The sequence below is a fragment of the Hordeum vulgare genome, chromosome 6H, assembly GCF_904849725.1.
Source record: "Hordeum vulgare subsp. vulgare chromosome 6H, MorexV3_pseudomolecules_assembly, whole genome shotgun sequence".
Lineage (NCBI taxonomy): Eukaryota > Viridiplantae > Streptophyta > Magnoliopsida > Poales > Poaceae > Hordeum > Hordeum vulgare.
Genome location: NC_058523.1, coordinates 219,354,887 through 219,361,766, shown reverse-complemented (window position 1 = coordinate 219,361,766; position 6,880 = coordinate 219,354,887).

The following is a 6,880-nucleotide window of genomic DNA, read 5'->3' as shown; positions in this document are numbered from 1 at the left end:
CATCTTCGGGCTAAATTGGCTAAGAATGCCTTTTTGGAGCTACTTATGTCATTTCGAGGATAATTAGCTAAGTATAGGTCATTTTTTATTAAATAGGACATTTTCGAGCTAACTAAGCTAATTATGTCATTTCGTAGGATAATTAGCCAATTTAGCCTTTCTTGGATAAGTCTAAGCTACGTAGAAGAAGAGATAGAGAAGAAGAAGTAAAATAAGGAGGAGGAGGAGGAGGAGGAGGAGAAGAAGGAAGAGGAGAAGAAGAAGAAAAGAAGAAGGAGAAGGAGAAGAAGAAGGAGAAGGAGAAGGAGGAAGAAGGAGGAAGAAGGGGAAGGAGGAGCTCCTTCTCCTTCTCCTCCTTCTTCTCCTTCTTCTTCTCCTCCTCCCTCTCCTCCTTCTTCTCCTTTTTCCTCTTCCTTCCTTTCATTTTCCTCTTTTTCTCTTCTGGTCCCCTTCTTCAGGCTAAATTGGCTAAGAATGCCTTTTTGGAGCTAATTATGTCATTTCGAGGATAATTAGCTAAGTATAGGTCATTTTTTATTAAATAGGCCATTTTGGAGCTAACTAAGCTAATTATGTCATTTCGTAGGATAATTAGCCAATTTAGCCTTTCTTGGATAAGTCTAAGCTACGTAGAAGAAGAGATAGAGAAGAAGAAGTAAAATAAGGAGGAGGAGGAGGAGGAGGAGGAGAAGAAGAAGGAAGAGGAGAAGAAGAAGAAAAGAAGAAGGAGAAGGAGAAGAAGAAGGAGAAGGAGAAGGAGGAAGAAGGAGGAAGAAGAAGGGGAAGGAGGAGCTCCTTCTCCTTCTCCTCCTTCTCCTCCTTCTTCTTCTCCTCCTCCCTCTCCTCCTTCTTCTTCTTCTCCTTTTTCCTCTTCCTTCCTTTCATTTTCCTCTTTTTCTCTTCTTGTCCCCTTCTTCGGGCTAAATTGGCTAAGAATGCCTTTTTGGAGCTAATTATGTCATTTCGAGGATAATTCGCTAAGTATAGGTCATTTTTTATTAAATAGGACATTTTGGAGCTAACTAAGCTAATTATGTCATTTCGTAGGATAATTAGCCAATTTAGCCTTTCTTGGATAAGTCTAAGCTACGTAGAAGAAGAGATAGAGAAGAAGAAGTAAAATAAGGAGGAGGAGGAGGAGGAGGAGGAGAAGAAGAAGGAAGAGGAGAAGAAGAAGAAAAGAAGAAGGAGAAGGAGAAGAAGAAGGAGAAGGAGAAGGAGGAAGAAGGAGGAAGAAGAAGGGGAAGGAGGAGCTCCTTCTCCTTCTCCTCCTTCTCCTTCTTCTTCTCCTCCTCCCTCTCCTCCTTCTCCTCATTTTTCCTCTTCCTTCCTTTCATTTTTCCTCTTTTTCTCTTCTGGTCCCCTTCTTCGGGCTAAATTGGCTAAGAATGCCTTTTTGAAGCTAATTATGTCATCTCGAGGATAATTCGCTAAGTATAGGTCATTTTTTATTAAATAGGACATTTTGGAGCTAACTAAAATAATTATGTCATTTCGTAGGATAATTAGCCAATATAGCCTTTCTTGGATAAGTCTAAGCTACGTAGAAGAAGAGATAGAGAAGAACAAGTAAAATAAGGAGGAGGAGGAGGAGGAGGAGGAGAAGAAGAAGGAAGAGGAGAAGAAGAAGAAAAGAAGAAGGAGAAGGAGAAGAAGAAGGAGAAGGAGAAGGAGGAAGAAGGAGGAAGAAGAAGGGGAAGGAGGAGCTCCTTCTCCTTCTCCTCCTTCTTCTCCTTCTTCTTCTCCTCCTCCCTCTCCTCCTTCTTCTTCTCCTTTTTCCTCTTCCTTCCTTTCATTTTCCTCTTTTTCTCTTCCGGTCCCCTTCTTCGGGCTAAATTGGCTAAGAATGCCTTTTTGGAGCTAATTATGTCATTTCGAGGATAATTAGCTAAGTATAGGTCATTTTTTGTTAAATAGGCCATTTTGGAGCTAACTAAGCTAATTATGTCATTTCGTAGGATAATTAGCGAATTTAGCCTTTCTTGGATAAGTCTAAGCTACGTAGAAGAAGAGATAGAGAAGAAGAAGTAAAATAAGGAGGAGGAGGAGGAGGAGGAGAACAAGAAGGAAGAGGAGAAGAAGAAGAAAAGAAGAAGGAGAAGGAGAAGAAGAAGGAGAAGGAGAAGGAGGAAGAAGGAGGAAGAAGAAGGGGAAGGAGGAGCTCCTTGTCCTTCTCCTCCTTCTTCTCCTTCTTCTTCTCCTCCTCCCTCGCCTCCTTCTTCTTCTCCTTTTTCCTCTTCCTTCCTTTCATTTTCCTCTTTTTCTCTTCTTGTCCCCATCTTCGGGCTAAATTGGCTAAGAATGCCTTTTTGGAGCTACTTATGTCATTTCGAGGATAATTAGCTAAGTATAGGTCATTTTTTATTAAATAGGACATTTTCGAGCTAACTAAGCTAATTATGTCATTTCGTAGGATAATTAGCCAATTTAGCCTTTCTTGGATAAGTCTAAGCTACGTAGAAGAAGAGATAGAGAAGAAGAAGTAAAATAAGGAGGAGGAGGAGGAGGAGGAGGAGAAGAAGGAAGAGGAGAAGAAGAAGAAAAGAAGAAGGAGAAGGAGAAGAAGAAGGAGAAGGAGAAGGAGGAAGAAGGAGGAAGAAGGGGAAGGAGGAGCTCCTTCTCCTTCTCCTCCTTCTTCTCCTTCTTCTTCTCCTCCTCCCTCTCCTCCTTCTTCTCCTTTTTCCTCTTCCTTCCTTTCATTTTCCTCTTTTTCTCTTCTGGTCCCCTTCTTCAGGCTAAATTGGCTAAGAATGCCTTTTTGGAGCTAATTATGTCATTTCGAGGATAATTAGCTAAGTATAGGTCATTTTTTATTAAATAGGCCATTTTGGAGCTAACTAAGCTAATTATGTCATTTCGTAGGATAATTAGCCAATTTAGCCTTTCTTGGATAAGTCTAAGCTACGTAGAAGAAGAGATAGAGAAGAAGAAGTAAAATAAGGAGGAGGAGGAGGAGGAGGAGGAGAAGAAGAAGGAAGAGGAGAAGAAGAAGAAAAGAAGAAGGAGAAGGAGAAGAAGAAGGAGAAGGAGAAGGAGGAAGAAGAAGGGGAAGGAGGAGCTCCTTCTCCTTCTCCTCCTTCTCCTCCTTCTTCTTCTCCTCCTCCCTCTCCTCCTTCTTCTTCTTCTCCTTTTTCCTCTTCCTTCCTTTCATTTTCCTCTTTTTCTCTTCTTGTCCCCTTCTTCGGGCTAAATTGGCTAAGAATGCCTTTTTGGAGCTAATTATGTCATTTCGAGGATAATTCGCTAAGTATAGGTCATTTTTTATTAAATAGGACATTTTGGAGCTAACTAAGCTAATTATGTCATTTCGTAGGATAATTAGCCAATTTAGCCTTTCTTGGATAAGTCTAAGCTACGTAGAAGAAGAGATAGAGAAGAAGAAGTAAAATAAGGAGGAGGAGGAGGAGGAGGAGGAGAAGAAGAAGGAAGAGGAGAAGAAGAAGAAAAGAAGAAGGAGAAGGAGAAGAAGAAGGAGAAGGAGAAGGAGGAAGAAGGAGGAAGAAGAAGGGGAAGGAGGAGCTCCTTCTCCTTCTCCTCCTTCTCCTTCTTCTTCTCCTCCTCCCTCTCCTCCTTCTCCTCATTTTTCCTCTTCCTTCCTTTCATTTTTCCTCTTTTTCTCTTCTGGTCCCCTTCTTCGGGCTAAATTGGCTAAGAATGCCTTTTTGGAGCTAATTATGTCATTTCGAGGATAATTAGCTAAGTATAGGTCATTTTTTATTAAATAGGACATTTTGGAGCTAACTAAGCTAATTATGTCATTTCGTAGGACAATTGGCTAATTTAGCCTTTCTTGGATGAGTCTAAGCTACGTAGAAGAAGAGATAGAGAAGAAGAAGCAAAATAAGGAGGAGGAGGAGGAGGAGGAGGAGGAGAAGAAGAAGGAAGAGGAGAAGAAGAAGAAAAGAAGAAGGAGAAGGAGAAGAAGAAGGAGAAGGAGAAGGAGAAGGAGGAAGAAGAAGGAGTAGGAGGAGCTCCTTCTCCTTCTCCTCCTTCTTCTCCTTCTTCTCCTTCTTCTTCTCCTCCTCCCTCTCCTCCTTCTTCTCCTCATTTTTCCTCTTCCCTCCTTTCATTTTTCCTCCTTTTCTCTTCTTGTCCCCTTCTTCGGGCTAAATTGGCTAAGAATGCCTTTTTGGAGCTAATTATGTCATTTCGAGGATAATTAGCTAAGTATAGGTCATTTTTTATTAAATAGGCCATTTTGGAGCTAACTAAGCTAATTATGTCATTAGATGGAAGTCTAGCTATTTTGGAGCTAACTAAGCTAATTATGTCATTAGATGGAAGTCTAGCTATTTTTTATTAAAACACTAGAAATAACATACCTAAGTTAGGGTGAAGCACGGTGGCTCTGGCTTGTTTCACCTAGAGAAGGCTGCCCTGGAGAAGGCTCGACTGTAGAAGGGTCGTGCGATGCGTTTCGGGACATATTCTGCACCAAACATCGTTTGCAATGTGTAGTTAGCATGAGGACACTCTTAAGATCACTCCACTGAAATGAAACTCACCGTCCCCGCCACGTTAATGACTGGCATCGGCGGAGGGACTTGGCCGTTCTTCTCGCACATAGACTGTACATTTGGTTTCGACAAGTCAAACTTTTTATTTATTAATGAAACGGACATTCAAATGCAAGATTTGAAATAACATGAAGAAGAAACTTACCACGAAGAGCTCGTATATGGCCCTGGTAGACGCTTTATTCCGTGCCCTCTCCGCCTCCACCAATGCAGTCGTCCTCTCCTCCAGCTCCCTAATTTCCTTATCCTTCTCCGCCATAGCCGCCTGCATTGCCGCTCTCTCTTTCTGAATAGCAGCCTGCAACACAACTCATTGTTAGCAATGTAATCATATTGGTTCCAACGCACAACATAATGCGGACAGATAGTTGAGTCCATTAAACTAACCTCGTTGGTGAGCTCGACTGGCCGTGGACAACGTGTTATCTCCGGACAAGAGCTCGTTTGGCGTGCCTTTATCTGCCGGAGAGTGCTAGGACAACGTATAAGGCCGTCTCCAATGGCGATCGAGCCATGGGGCCTCCCGTTGCCAGCTATCATCACCAGCTCTGGATCAATAGGCCCCTCGCTCGGGTTAAAGTCCTCCCCTTTCCTCGCCTTCCCGTGATCTCTGTACTTCACGAGCTTGTCGTGGGAGGAGCTTTGTCAGTTTTATTACGTCCATGCAACCTACACGCTAATAGGTAAAGATAGGTCCTAATCCCACCCGAGTATGTGTAGACTGGGTTCATTTTGCCATGCTCTGCTCCAGATGCGACGCAGAATTTCGGCAGCACCTCCCCGCTGTTCTCCTGATACACGTCTCGGCAATAAGCAGAGAGGATGTGTACCCGGAGAACAACAGGGGAGGCAGTGACGAAATTCCGCATCGGATCCGGAGCACAGCATACGGGAAAACAAACCCAATCTACACATACTCGGGCTGTCCATGGATAATGTTGGACAATTCGAAAGGATGGCAGTTATAAATATGCAAAGAAATGCATATTTATAGATGTCGCCCTTTCGAACGGGAGACGCATACTGGTCACGCATACTCATGATTGAAGAAACCTATAGCTAGCAAGTTTCATCGACACGAAGACCGGGACAGAGCAAATTAAGGGGGTAGGAGGAGAAGTCATTTGTGCTCACCAACAAACGCAAGGGCGGAGCTCGTCCAACGCACGTGGAGGTCGTCGAACAACTGCATATTGAAATTCACCCGATCAACACAAATACGATGTTTTTATAATTAACATGATCGGAAAATATGTGACCTAACTCATAATTTACAAAACTATGACCCCGTGGGCCTCTGGAAGGCCGAAAAGCACCTTCTCGTTCAAAAGAAGGCAGAAGAGGTGTCGGGTGTCGGGGCTTAGTGGCGTCGGGAGTCAGTGCCGTCGAGGGTCGGTGGCATCGGGGCTCGGGGGGTTAGTGGCGTCGGTTGTGGGGGGTCAGTGGCGTCGGGGGTCCAGGGTCAGTGGTGTCGGGGTCCAGGGTCAGTGACGTCGGGTGTCAGTGGCGTCGGGGGTCGGGGGTTGGTGGCGTCGAGCGTCGGGGGTCGGGAGTCGTGGGCCGAGGGTCTGGGTCGAGGGCAGTGGCGTCGGGGGTCGAGGGTTAGTGGCGTCGGGGGTCAGTGGCGTCGGGGGTCGGGGGTCGGGGGTCAGTGGCGTCGGAGGTCGATGGTCGGGGGTCAGTGGCGTCGGGCGTCAGGGGTCGGGTGTCGAGGGTCAGTTTCGGGGTGCCGGGGTTCCCTTTTCCTCTTCTTTCTTCTTCTCCTCTCTCCTCTTTTTCTTCTTCTTCTTCTTCTTCTTCTTCTTCTTCTTCTTTTTTCTCCTCCTACTCCCCCTCCTCTTTTTCTCCTTCTATTCTTTTTCTTCTTCTTCTTCTTCTTCTTCTTCTTCTTTCTCCTCCTCTTTCTCCTCCTCCTCCTCTCCTCTTCTTCTTCTTCTTCTTCTTCTTCTTCTTCTTCTTCTTCTTCTTCTTCTTCTTCTTCTTCTTCTTTTTTCTCCTCCTCCTCCTCCTCTTCTTCTTCTTCTTCTTCTTCTTCTCCTGCTTTTTTTCCTTCTGCTTTTTTCTTCTAACCTAACTAACTAACCTAATTAGCCTAATAATCTAACCAAATAAACTAACTAAATTACCCTATATATAATAAAAAAACTAACCTAATAAACTAACTAAAGTAATTAACTTTTTTAAAAAGAAAAACAGGAAAAACTCACCGGCAGGGGGCGGCGGCAGGGGGCGGCGGCGGCAGGTGGCGCGCGGCTGGGGGCTCGCCGCAGGGGGCGTCGACGGCAGGGGGCGGCGACGGCAGGGGGCGCAATGCAGGTGGCGGCGGCGGCAGGGGGCGGCGACGGCAGGGGGCGCAATGCAGG